This window comes from Pagrus major, chromosome 17 (assembly GCF_040436345.1).
Source record: "Pagrus major chromosome 17, Pma_NU_1.0".
Taxonomy (NCBI): domain Eukaryota; kingdom Metazoa; phylum Chordata; class Actinopteri; order Spariformes; family Sparidae; genus Pagrus; species Pagrus major.
The window spans coordinates 4,863,558-4,878,394 of record NC_133231.1 but is presented as its reverse complement, the minus strand read 5'-3'; the positions used below and the strand labels follow the sequence as shown (position 1 = coordinate 4,878,394).

Sequence of the window (14,837 nt, the reverse complement as noted above, 5' to 3'; positions counted from 1 at the left end):
CATCCCAAAAACAGAAAAAGAAGAAAACAGCATTAAAAATATGTCGAGTCTCTCTTTCAGCCGTTTCCAAAACAAATGCTAGCCAGACTGCGATCTTAACTACAGGAGGTGGTGGTGGTCATACTTCTTTGTCCAAAGGGACCTCCAGATTCAACACAAAACAAACATTCCTTGTAGCTCTACTGTAAGACTTTTTGAGAACTGCACACTATAACAGGTACAGCAGGCTTTCGAGAACAAACATTTAACACTGGGATGCAAAGAAAGTATGAAAAGCAGCGATTTTAAAAAAATATATAAAAATGTTTTTTAACATAAATCCAGTAGAAACATCTTTCAGCCTTTTCCTTCAGGGTGTTGTTTTCAGCCACATGCAAGGCTGCAGTCCAGTAGTACTGCTGAGTGCATTGTACTGTGAGTGAGATATAGAGGTGTAGTGTGTAGTAAACACAGTGTGAAAGGCTAATAGTGTACACTCAACCATGAAAAGATGATTGCAGGGCAGGTGCTTTATCCTGACCTTGGTGTCTGTCACAAGGCAACCACCGCATCTAAATCAGCCAAGGAGTGACTGTCGGGGCTTATCACTGCTGAGCAGATAGCTGTGTGTGCATGTGCGTGTGATGGGAGGACTGATGATGCAGGTAGACTAGGCCAGCTGTCTCATCTGAAGGCCCTGGCTAGGTCCCACTCACAAAATGAAACACCTATGTCAGCTCATTGGCTGCAGGCTGTGGTCAGCAGTAAAGGCTTTTCTCATTGAGCATGCCGATTTAAGTACATTAACACAATCCAAATCTGCCCAGTGTGCCTCGAACTGGGGGACAGAGCTCAAACCGGCAGAAAGAGTGAGGGGAAAGCGAGGGGAAGGAGAAAGAGAAATAAAGCAAAGGGGAGAAAAGGGAGAAACAAGAAAAAGAGAGAGTAAGACATAAAACAATGCCCCAACTTGGAGAGACGGATCAATTAAGATAAACTGAATTTATCTAATGTAGGAAAACTGAATTAGCAAATTTTACGACAGAAGGCCACAAGTTCAATAACAGTGTTTCCAGTGCCAGTTCACATGATGCGGTAGATTTCAATGTCCTGGACAAACGGGATAAATGCTGGTCAAATACCATCTACTTCTGCACCACCCAGACATTAATAAGTTGTTTGTTTAGATCCAATGCAAGACAAAGCAACCACATTTGATAAGTTGTCCTTAGCTGTTGAAAAAAACTGTCCAAAACCAATTAGTGAAAAGAACATGAGGCTTTAGGGAACAAAATGTTTGTTTTGTTAGAGTCAAACCCTTGATCTCTGAGATATAAAGTGCGATCACGTTGGGTAGCCAAACTATTTTTCTCACACCGCAGAAAAAGAGCTATTTGCTAACCATGAAGATGTACTGACCGAGAACATACCAACAGTGGAAGGTTGTCGCCATAAAAAAACAGTGTAGTGATGGCCTTCCCAAACTGACAAAAATGTCACCAACAGAGACATGTGGAGTCACTTGAATACAACAGCAAACAGTTAAAATTGCTTAGATAGTGTATATATAGGCCACATGCTATAGAGCATGTGCATGGATGCTTGTAAAGATGCCATGCTGTAGGACAGAGTTTGACCACTGAGAACAATTAGAGAAAGGCTCTCTGTAATCTTAGGTAACAACAAATACAGTTTCTAATGCTGACGTGAGCAGGCCCTGGGTATGGCGCAACTGAGTAATTCATATGCAGATAAAAGTGCAGTGAGAATTTCTGCGTGCATAAGTGTGAGCATGCACAAGAACAACAAACTGAGAACGCAGATTGAAAAATGAGAGCTGGTAGATGTGCCAGAGCTTTCCTTGGGGACAGAGTTCATTCGGCATTCCAGTAAAAGAACAGATCCAGGGCTGACCTCAGCTGACCTGCTGGAGCCTGAGAGAGGACAACTCTCACTACACACACAGGCTAAAAAGAACCATGGTACATACAACTTTTAAATGCATTACCAGATTTTATAGTTATTCACCTTCATTAATATGAAAAAATATTCTGGACAAGGTCAAATAAAAAAAAGGATATAGCGTCAAGTTTAAAGTGTGGACCGAGCTACAGATCAAACAATGACAATATAAGTATAAACATTCAAAACAGTTTCTCATTTTAAAAGGAAGAATATTGTGATGACAGTGATAAAACTGTAGGATGAAGTGTGCCCAGCATATCACCATTTGAAATCTTGGTTCCCTTGGCAAAAAGCCTATTTTTGATTATTGCAGAAAACAGGCTCTGTGGCAAATGCAAGTTTATGATACTTACATGCTTTGTTCAGCGGGATAATATTCACAAATGAACAACACTTTGATGGTTTTTGAGGCGTAAATACAACTCGGCAAGTAAAGACGGACTGGTGAGCAGATCTGAATTTCAAAAGTGGGGTATTAACCAACGTATTTTATGTTGTAGAACAAAATATGAAAATCTCTTAAGCTTTGACTCCTTTCATCTGTAACAGAATGCAAGTCCACAACAAAATCCAGAACATCTGTTTTTGATTTTGACAATAACCAATCCACTAACAGCAAGACTTCAACATATGATTTTGATGTGAAGACAGATTGCTATGTTGCCCTGGGGCGTAACAGGGCTTATCATCTTTAGTTTTTTGTCACATATTGTCTCATATCAGTATGTTATACGGATTAAACCCCCCCTAATAGTTTGTATATACATTAGGGGTCGACCGATAATCGGTGCCGATATCAGGCGATTATCTGTATCAGCATTTTATTTTCCAGATTGCTGATAAGATGTATTTATTAAAAAGTGCACCACTTTGGCTCTGCTGCAGCTGCCCCTCTAGCCCAATTCACACTGCCTTTTCAAGGCGAGAATCTTGCACCGATATTGCGCCTCTGATCCACCAGTGGAGGTAGTAACAGATAAGAGACGATGTCTGTGTGTAATGGTAAGCCGGCAGCGCAGGACAAGAGTGTGATGGTCTGATGCCGTTCAGTCTGACAACTAAACAGATTCTTCACTCATCAAATAGAAATGAAAAAGAACAAACAGCAGTAATGTGGTAGCAGGTAGCGCCTGTGGCATCTTATGAAGAAAATATACCAAATCTATATGTGGAAAAGTCGCTGTCATCCTGTCTGTCCTACCTACTCTTCAACTTCCACCCTGCAAACTGTATGATTTGGTGTTTTTACATGCTGGCCATGTTAGCCGAAAATAAAGTATGCTGATGCAGAGTCACTTAGAGCTAATTTGACAGCGTTGGCGAATGTCCAAGAGTTCATTAACTGGTCAACTATTAACCAGCTGACTCGCATAACAATGGTAGGCTTTAATGTTATTGCTTGCACTAACCAGAGCCAGTCATACTCTAAGACTCAAGGTACGTGAGGTACTTGACTAGTATTTTGAGTATATCCACTTTCTGCTACTTTATACTTCTATTCACTACATTATGGAGGCAAATATTGTACTTTTTACTTCACCAAATCAATTTTGATAACTTGTTACTTTGCTGATTCAGATTAATATAAAATAAAACTCAACTAATAAAAGAAATTAATGAGCTCCACCTTAACCTGTTGCAACATTAAAATGATAAACACATAGTGCATTAGTAATTATATTCCAGTAGTATAATATTTTATTTTCAGAAAACTTCTAATCAAAAGAATGCTTAAAGGCAGCTAAGCTTTGTGTTTGAGTTTGTGGTACATGTATCCCAAATTTTTAATTTTGACACTAAAATTTTCATCTTTACTGTAAATGCATATTGGTTCCAAATAACAGATATCGGCCTCCTTGATAACTAATAATTGGTAAGGTTCTAAAAAAATACATATGGGTTGACCCCTAATATACATGCATTTTAAGTGATAAACAACATCTGAAATTCATGAGTTATGCATTTACTTGAGCCACAACACTACTAAGGAGAAGAGTCGGTAGGACAGCGACAGCGACTTTTCCATTTATAAATTCTGTATCTTTTTCCTCTTATAACTTGCCAAAGACACTACCTGCTCCCACATTACTATTGTTTGGTCTTGTAACGTTGCTTTGTGGGTTGACATGTGGGACATTTCTCTTTTATTTGATGAGTGAAGGATCTGTTTAGTTGTCACACTGAGCACCATCAGACGGACACACTCCTGTCCTGCGCTGCTGGCTTTCCCATTCACACAGACATCGTCTCGCTTCTGTTTCTGCTCTGTTACTACCTCCGCTGGCAGATCTGCCCTGAAAAAAGGGCAGTGTGAATGGGGCTAAAAACACATTCCAACAACTTATGTAGCAATAGAGTGAACTGGTCCTGTCAACATGAAAAGAACATCTTACACAATCACTTTGAAACACACACAAACGACACACACGGATTACAAACCAACTACACAAACAATAAGCTAGAGGGCCTTTAAGTCTTTTTCTGCCATGTTGACATGCTGGCTAAACATAGGCCAGGTCAGGCCAAGTCGGAACTAAAGGGAAATTATAAAGGGCAAACCTCTCCATATCTAAGCCTCGTCTTTTCCTCGACTAAGGAGGGTAAATCATCACCTTTCTGAGCAAAAAGTAGAGGACCACCCTGAGTGACTCAGCAGTGCAGGAGAATGCCCGTCATTCCACCCAACTGATAATTAGACCTGGGATTCTACTAGCTCTAAACTTAGCCTGCAGAGACTCACTAGTGAGCTGTGTGAGCAGCAAGTGTGGAGCAAAGGAAACCACCCACAAACAGACTGTGGCAGTAACCGCCTGGCATGGTGGTCATGCAGCGACACAATGTGAAATTAGTTATCCAATTTCACATAGTTGGAGCACATACAGAAGAGGTATAAATAAAACAAGGGAGTGGATACACAAAATGATAAGACATACAGCTAGGGAAAAGCAGAAACACAATAGGTTCAAAGAAGAACTGGTACATGAACAGGTATTCAGACAGTGATGACAGCATAGACATGATTTGCACACAGACGAATGTGAGCAGTGAAACAGGCATCAGCTGAGCCAGTGTAGCTGGCCAGTCAGTATCAGTCCAGCTGCATTCCTGGCCTGCCTGTCTGCTGTGTAATGCTGCATCTATGCACATTCCTGGGCCTCTATGGGGCTGGGGACAGTCAATGCATTAGTGAGGCTTCCACTGCATCATGAACAGACACAGAGCAACCTCCTGGCAGGCAAGCTGAGCAGCTATTGACTGATGTGGGCTGTAAGTCAAACAATGTCCCTCCCTTTTCACCAAAGTGTTTAGCAAGCTGAAAACTGGGGGTGTGATCAGTGGTTTCATTTAAATGACAGGTTTAACCTTGTCCTAGTGTGTTCTGGGAAGACATTCAAAATGTTTCAGTGTAATCAATTGACTATCCTCCACTGCTGCAGAGAGTAAAGATTACACACAATATACAGTAGTTTAAATAGAAGAGAAATATGGCCATGCATTGTGTTTTGAATCTGTCCCTACAAGGGATTAAAAATGGCTCAAACAACAACGACAACAGCAGAGTAAACAGGGAAGGCATTGTTGAATATACAAAGAGAGGCAAGGCAGGCCGACAGGGAGAAGAAAAGGAAAGGTTTCCAGCCCCAACAAAGCCAGTACAGTCTCAAGCAGCAGCCCCCCCCCCCCCCCCCCCCCCCCCCCCCCCCCCCCCCCCCCCCCCCCCCCCCAGACTTCCCCTCTTTCCTCCCTCACTTCACTCCAGAGGAGGAAATGAGGTAAGCATCCTGGCATTTCTGCTCAGCTGAGAGAGCTAAGAGCTCAGGAAGAGGGTGTGAAATAGAAAGGAATTAACTGGAAAATTGGCAGTATGTGATACATGTCCCCTGGTAATGCTGAAGAAAAAGCCAAAAATAAATAAACACACCAATCTAGCATCTTACTGTACATTCATCAACTGAGATATTGCTATACCATTAATATCACAGTAGCCAATCTAGCCAATATTTCTGGTTATATTAGTAGTAACTATGTAGTGTGTGCCCAATTTTTTTCAAAACTACTTTCTCAAAATCTGTTCCTTTTCTTTCCTGTTCCCTCGTGTTCTGTCCATCTCAGTCAGCTAATGCTGCTAATGTGAATGACTGTGCTGCTCTTTCATGACAGCCAGCTCTACAGTGTGAGCATTCCACCATATAAGTTAGTGAAAATTGAAAAGTGTATAAATAATAAGTTATTAGCATGCACTTTGATCCCTACTTGCATTACATCCAAGGCCACTAAGTCTGGTCACCATCCCACTGAGACAGATTTTCCTCCATCTTGGTTTGTGACAAGCCAATCACAGACATAGATGAGAACAGCCACACGTCATGGCCCTGTACCCAGAACAACTACGTCTTCTTTTGGGTGGAAACAAACGCAGCGAAAGCACTGGCCCTGATTGAAAACTGCTAGTAGTGGCATGCCTAAAAGCAGCTGTGTTGCATTTTTCACGTCAAACAATAAAAAATCCCAAAGGCGATGATTTTATTTACCTCCCCAAAGAATGAAGGACAGTTAAAGAAGAGATCTGTGGCTTCAGGTCATCCAAAGAGAGGATGAAAATTGTAAACCGTGAGACCCAGCCTGTCAATACGTGTTTCTCTGTCAAACACCTCATCACAGGTTAGTCAATGACATTACTGAGTGAATGACGTGTGCCGATTGTGACTGTAGATAGAAGTGATCAAAAAAGGGTCTTTGTACTCTTACTACAGTAACTATAGTTTTTACTGTGAATAAATAAGGCCCTACTATAAAACACCTGCTTTTATAATAGAGTTTGGTTCACTGGTCCGTCCACTCGACAGACCACCAGGAGCAGAACGTGTTTTAATATTAATAATACACATAAACTGAGCTGACATGCCTTCTAATAATGAAGCTTGTAAACAGCGTGGAAGTGGAGCTAAACCGGCCTGTTTTCACCTCCTCTCAGCTCGGAGTAAACGGTTGCATAATTAAGCACAAACGGCTGTCAAAACAGAGACAGCGGCTCCGCTTCTCCAAAGCGATGTGATTAGTTTACAATAAAGATTATAGACAGATTATTGAGACAGATTATAAAACAGCTAAATAAACTGTGTTAATGACAGAAAAAAGATGATGGATGACAGAGAAATGACCTGGACATTTAATAAGGTAGTTGTTTGTGTCAGGTTCGTCCATTTTGATGGCGACTGGGACTGGAAGCACACATATCATCCACCATTTCTTTATTTTTTTTTTTATTTAACAACGGCAATTGCTTATTGGCAACGACATGATATAACTGCTTGCCTGACTGGCCATAGTGTTTTGGATTCTGATACCCAAAAAAGACATACGGTTTTCTTATTTTACGCTGTTTATTTGGCAGAGTCGTTGGAATTTGTATTGACCACCATTCAACTTAGAAAGATTGCTTTCACCCAAAAGGAGGCGGGTACATGATGCAAGGGCAGAGTACCTGGATTGGCTGATCTCATCTATTTGGGTTGTCAGGTTTGTCAGGTTTGATACAGTGACTGACAGAAGAGTGTCATCTGTCCAGATGTGAAACGTCACACGTCATATGTTTCACTGCTGTGTATGTCTATCCAGTCTGCAGGTTCCTCCAGGCTCACGGACCTCAGATCAAAACTTTCAAACTAGGTAGAGCTAATCAAATATGAATCAAGATTCTTCAATACCCGTTTCTCGCATAAAATTGTTTTCAGCAATACATTTAAGTGTACTGTTTAGCTGGTATTTGACAAAGTTTGACCAGTCTGCCATTTTTTTCCTGACTGAAGCAAATCTAGAAATGCCACAACTTGCATGCATCACTCAGCGCTATGGCAAACATTTCATTGCTCTGATTGGTTTTACGTCTATCCGATTGTGTCCAGAGGCCTGCTGGTAAGACCCCATGGAAATCCAAAATTAACTGAGAGGTTCCAGACTTATACACATTTTCAAATTGTCTGTAAAAGGGTCTTTAATATGTTTTTTATGGTTACATAGAGAATACCTAGCCTGGCATGGTCAGACCAAATGTGTCACCTGGAATCATTAACATCTACGAAAGTTTCAACGAAACCCACAGAGGTAACATTAATTGGCTTGCTTGCTTCACCTGATTCAATCTGCTAGCAACTTCTGTCCCAAATCATGTACACATTGTTTCACTACTACTATTATTCTTACTATCCACTGTTTATGTTCAGTACAATGGTAAAATGGAAAGCTTGACAGGCTGGGCAACATAACTTATGCAAGTAAGCATAGCAAAGAATCTATTGCAAATTCAAATGAGCAGCAAATGAAGGCTCATGAAAGAAACTGTCTACAGCACTATATTGAGTAACCGAGTACTTCTGCATTGCAGTTTAGATAACATCCTTTTTTTGGGAGGAGTTAAGAGATGACTTGTAGTTTTTAGCTTTACAAGATCTATTAATTTACACCTGACAGACTACCAATCACCCCAGAGTAAGTCTGACAAATCAAACCACCACCTTACTTTCATGCATCAAAAATGTATATACAGTTAAGAACAATGAGATAGGTGCCCAATCATCCAAGATGCAAAGATGCGTGTCATAATCAATGACAGCTCCCTGAGGTGTTGGCCAGACCACCACCACCTAGCCTTGCAGCTGTGTTTACCATAGAGCAGGAGAGGGAGGTCACGCATGTGTCCTTACAAACACAAACACACACACACACAGAGACAAATGAGAGAGTGAGAGAGACACAGAGAGAGAGAGAGAGAGAGAGAGAGAGAGAGAGAGAGAGAGAGAGAGAGAGAGAGAGAGAGAGACAGACAGAGAGAGGACACAGGTCAGGTCGCCATGCTGGGCTAATGACCTTTCTTTGGAGGAACACACAGGTCGGGACAACATGCTGCTAAGCCCAGTGAAGCTTTTGACACCCAAACACTGGTGACTGTGGAAAGCTGCCTCTAGTACTCATAAAACACAATAAATGTGCTCTCATCACATAAAGTTAATAGTGAGATTCTCCATATCTGTAGTGCTGAGCAATAAAACTGTGGTGAGGACTTTCTAAATTTTTTCCCCCAAATTTATAATATTTTTTTTTAGTATATAAGCAGTATTGCAGTCTTTCTTCAAACAAACAGCAAACCGAATAGAAACAGTAGTTAACTTCAAATACACACTGTAAGACGACTGCAGTGAGCGAATGTTTGGGATGACAGTTTATTCAGAAATTGTAAAAAAAAAAAAAAAAAAAAAAGCACTTAAAAAAAAAGTGATCATCAAAATTAAGATGGGGTCATTTTTGATAAGAACGTGTTCATAAACATCAGCGGTTTGGCATTATTTTAGTCGTAGTCTGACCAAAAACCGTTGACTTTGCCAGCAAGGTCCTGTAAAATTTAAGGATCTAAATGCTGCTGTAAGCAACTAATTTGAACAGTGAAAAAGATCTTTGGAGATAACACTACTTTTGTCCAGTAACCTCAAAACTGAACATGATTAGTAGTCAATTTACATTACAGCAAACAGTATTACAAGACCAACAACCAGTCACTGACTTTTGCTTGTATACAATTTAAATAAACTGTTCCGATTATTTATGTTTTAAATATGGAAATATTCAGGGGTGAACAATACATATCAGACTGATAAATCAGCCCTATATTAGGAAATGTATATGTTCCGGTATGTATCAACATCTGTGAAAATCTAGAAGATAAATAGAACCAATAATATTTAGAAAAAACATTTTCATTGACCTAAATCTACAATATGTTACTTCTGCTGCTTTGGGTCTCTTTATAACCATTTTCTGGTGTTTATGTATTGTAATGGGATGAACACACCTCCTGCATGAGAAGTGAATATGCATGACGGAATGAGGTTATAATTTAAAGTTTTATTCACAGTAAATTTAGTCTTGTTCGCCGACTTCCCTATCACTGATATCCCTATGGCTGTTTGCACCTTGAAAGTTGGTTTGTAACAGGTTGTCGCCAGTGCAGAAGGTTTTTTTTTTACAGTTTTAGAGGAAGACAACAATATTGTAATACATGTTCCACAAGGGTTCAGAGAGGAGGAGAAAAGTTTGAACACAACAAATCTTATTACAGCTAAGAAATATGAAATCATCCATCTGTGCTCATTACATCTTACATCTTGTGAAATCATTGGTTATCTGTATTAGCCATGAGAAGCATGTAATTATCGATTGTCCGTAACGGCTAAAAAATTTAAGTATTATTAATATAACATGGTCTAGTATAAAGCCCAACACTAAAAATGTACAGACACCGGTGTATTCAAAAGGCCTCATATCATAAAAAAAATAGCAACACTTGCCATCCTTGACTAAATGTCTGTGTGTTCAAACACTCAACAGCATTCTTTGAGTATCTGGACTGAGCTGTGGTTCCTACAATACAGAGAACCCAGAGGATGACAGCTTGTGGCTGTATCCTTCCCTATTTTTTGATATATAGCCCATAAGTTGGCACCACATTCAAACTAAAATGACAGGACAAACGCAGTGGGCACAAAACAAAACATCCACCAAGGGTTGTTCAGTCTTTCTTCAGCCATGGACGATAAGTCAAGCAGAACAACTACACTGCAGGGCATTTGGCATAGTAAAACACAATTTGCACTCCGCTTTACAGTACACTCACTATAATGGCACGGTTCCCCTGCATAGTGACTAAGTGGTGCTCTTGTCTTTCATATTCAGGCTGTGCTGATTAAAGCTACAACAACTGCAGCTTCGTCTGTATAGTTAAGTCCCTGGCATTTAACTACCATATTCATACTTAAATTATACATCATGACAATGATCAAGTTGACTCAAGTGACTCAATTTTCCATCTCCTACTGCTTAAGATCTACTGTTATCAGCTTCAATGTAAGTAATATGTCTAGGTTTTTTTTTATTACCTCAACGTAGAAAATGCACGTTTGTATTTTGAGTGCTTTCTATCTAAGCAGAGTGGTGGTCTCCATCTTTATCTTGGAGTGGCAGGTATTGAAAGAAGTATCAAAGGTAGTGACAAAATCATCTGCATGTCACCTGATAAACCAACAATACAGACGGATAAAATATGCAACGCATACGATACCAGTTTCCCTATTTTTCACAAAAGAAATGGGTAGAAGTAAGAAGCACCTAGCCACTGATCCTTGTTTTACATTAAGTTTCTGTGTGACGAACACGTAGTTGCTAAACCCTCTGAGATCACAACTTTTTCTTCCCATCAGCCCTGTAGCCTTAGTTTAGCACACTGCTGCAGCACTTGACGTTGGTTGGAGACCTCTCAACCTCTTTAACGTTAATTGACTGAGAACTAAAGTCTACCACTCCCAGTATATTGGTCAGAAGCTGTTATAATTTATAACGTAATGCCAGCAGTTGGCACAACGTTATATACTATCTGTGCGTTTTTTCCGATTTACCAATAACGTTAGATTGATAGCTAGGTTAGCCAAATAGTTCATTGTGTTTAATGTCAGTTTACGTCACCCCACAAATTACCACCATCTGGTACGCGTGTCCAGACAGAAAATAGGACACATGACGTTGGTAAAATATAGCTATGAGCCACTAGAAATGTTCCATGAGTCTCAGCTTGCTTTACTGATGGTAACAAGAATGCCAGCCAGCTAACCACCAAACACAGCGAGCGTTAGCAGCTGGCTAGCAAGGTTAGCTAGAAACGATGAGAACATACCGTCTGTTGCCAGTGACACTTGTTCCGCAGACAGTAACAGAGACGAGAGGAAACGCAGAGCTTTCCAAAAACGATTTCAAGTTAATTAATCAGTGGCCCCGGTGCAGTGCCGTTAATTACTTCCCCACTGCTACTAGCACTTATTTTCCTCTGTCTTCGGTCCCACCTATCCGTTCAGTTTCGAACGACAACAGCTTGTACAGAGCTTGCTCTGTTGTTCACTGTTCTCGTCCTAGCTCGGAAATTCAAATCGTATCGCGAGACTTTGACCAAGGTTTCATAGGCCTCTGTTGGCTTGTTTCACATTTTCCAAGAGGGCTGCTATATAATCTATAAATAATAATAATAATAATAATAATAATAATAATCATAATAAAATGATGGTGATGCTAATAATTTTCTGTTGGGTATAAGGTATGTAACTTGCCCATAATATCTTAATAAATCATTAATACATTGTATTATCAAGCCTGAGAGATCAAAATGACAGGGATCACGAAGCACAAAGAAATTTTGACTTTTTTATCATATATATGATGAAAAAAATCATATGCATATATTATTATTATTATTTTTTTTTTCAATTTGGTTTTGACCTACATGGGCAGACATTCATATAGTACAGGAAAGATGAACTGGCAGACAGGACAGCTTCAGACAGTCACATCTAATCCAAGATAGAGAGGATTACATGATAGCTCTTGGTGTGTTTATCATTATTTAAAGAGACACAAGAGGATGTGATAACTGAGTTGGGGGAATTTTACAGCTTTGATAAATACTGCCCCTCACACATTCACAGACATTTCAGAAACACTTTGTTTACTTGTGGCAAGGATTCCTTACAGCAAAGCCTAACTAGGGAGGAAAGCTGACCAAAACAAGGAACAGCCTGAACCAGACTGTGGAAATCATGTGATAGCAGGAATTTAGGGTAATCTGAGGGTTGTTTCACAAGTAGGTGCAGGTCGGAGTGTATTCACATCATACGCGTACTGGACAAGGCCTCCTGTAGTTACTTAAGTGTGTATGTACACAACTACAAATCCTACACAACACAGGACCTTACACTCCGGCTACACAAAAGCTCGATCCTCATGAATATTACCCATGAGAATCAGCACAAAGACTCCTCTGTGAACAGAAGGCAAACACAGCACTGATGGTGCTGTCAAACTGTGGAGATGGAAAGGTATTTACTCAGAATCCTCCCTCTGTGAAACATGAACAGATATGAACAAACATCATAAGAGTCAAAGCAGGATAATCCCATGAAATCCCTGTGGAAAGTTCCTTTGGGTCAGCCATTTACTGTAGGTCTGGAAATATGTTTACAGTCTGGTCCAGTTGAGCCCTTGTTTGAGCATTTGTGTCAGGGAGCGATTGGAAGGGCCTGCATTCTCTATAAAGTTAGACTCTGTGGTGATATATTAAATGGGTTTTTGATTGAATAATACAATGTCAGTAAAGTAAGCATTTGGGATGTGATAAAAGCACAAATCACACTTTAAAAGGAATTTCTAATAATCAAATACTTGGTTGGAGAGAGAGAGAGACTGAAGACTGAGTCCAGCCAGAGCTCCATCTCCTGTCTTCACAACCAACTTCCTAGATAAAGAATACAATTTTTGATGGTCCCCTTTATAATTGAGTGGCTTTTACTCTCAGGTTACAGGACAGGATACTGCATGAGTTCTGGTATCAACGTTTCATACAATTTTAGACATAAACATAAAAACTTCTGTGTCCAAAAGGATAGGAACCTGATTGTGTCTACAGCACATTAATGTTGGCCGTTATTATGAGAAAAAACAGCAGGTAGTGTGCCTGCTCCATCATCCTCTTGAAACGCTTGTTTTTCTGGTCTGGTTGGAAGGATTGTCTCTGATGGAAGATATTGACATGTCATTTTCCCCATTCAATTAAATATGTAAGAGAGTGGACTATTTTAAGTGCAAACAGAACAGGCACAGTAGGAAAAACTGTAGAGGCTGTGAGAGACAGCATAAATATGACAGCCACAAATGTAAACACATGCCAGCTGAAAGGTGCAGTGCCATGCCTTATAGGAGGGACTGGGCATGGCTTCCACACACTGACATATATGGTTAAAAGTCTCATTTCCTTTACAAAGTAAAATGCCACTCTCGCAAATGTTTTGGTTCTGATTTAGAACAATATCAGATTAACCACCATGGACCATTTGGTACAGATAATGTAAAAATAATCCAAGTGATAGAAAAAAAACAATGAATTAAGTGTCTGAATATCTCCAAAGGGGCACTCCATACAGTAGAAATTAAGCTTTAATGACTGGGAGCTGCTGCCTCTCAGTCACTTCTTTATGCAAAGCTGTCCTACTTTCTGTGAATATCAAGTCATTGATGTAGATCAGAGCCACACACAACGCTGTTTTACCGTAATGACTTTTTGATCCACATTCAATCGCACAAAATATACTTCTTACTGTATATTATACAGTATGCCCCAATCCACATGCCAAAACAAGTCTAGAGTTGTAAATCAGATATTGTACGAGATATGGTAAAGATAAAAGAAACCCCTCATACATAAAGAATCAGGTATACATTATACACGATTCAGGGAAAGTTTGTGTGATGTGCTCAGTAACAGTGACATCTGGTGGACAACAGTAGACATCCATCATGCTCTGAGATACAACATGAACATTGATTTGCGACTGGAAGTTCAAACTTAAACAAAAAGGAGGAAGGGTCATTATGTCAGTGAATCTTGCTTTGGGGCCCGACTGTGGTGCTGGTTGTATTGGAGTCAATGGGAGATGCATGGAGAAACATGCTAAAGCCTAACATATCTACGTCATGACCTCTGATGAAGAAATGCCTCCAAAAAGTCAACAAAATCAACATTGCTCACCAAATTTCTGTAGGAAAGGCTCCTGCTGGCACTGTAATTGCAGTCTCATCAGCAGGAATTAGTTAGACCTGCCCTGTTTTATCACAATATTACAGATTTGTCAATCATTCATGGGAAAAAAAATCTGTCGTTAACTTACTCTCTGATGGGAGGCATTTCTTCATCAGAAGTCATGTGACGTAGACATTAGGTTTCAGTGTTACTCCTTGCGTCTCCCATTGACTTCACTACAACTGACCTGGCCCCAAAAGTAAGATTCAGTGATGAAATGAAC

At 40.0% G+C, this 14,837-nt stretch overlaps 1 protein-coding gene across 1 annotated transcript in view; it reads right to left on the bottom strand.

Annotated features, from left to right (window-relative positions):
• The window catches only part of LOC141011869 (E3 ubiquitin-protein ligase RNF19A-like), a 32,920-nt gene extending 21,062 nt beyond the window's left edge, over positions 1 to 11,858 (bottom strand). Inside the window, exon 1 of the mRNA XM_073485196.1 lies at positions 11,666 to 11,858. The gene's annotated coding sequence lies outside the window, so the exon portion shown is untranslated. The remainder of the gene's footprint in view (positions 1 to 11,665) is intronic.
• Positions 11,859 to 14,837: the final 2,979 nt, after the last annotated feature.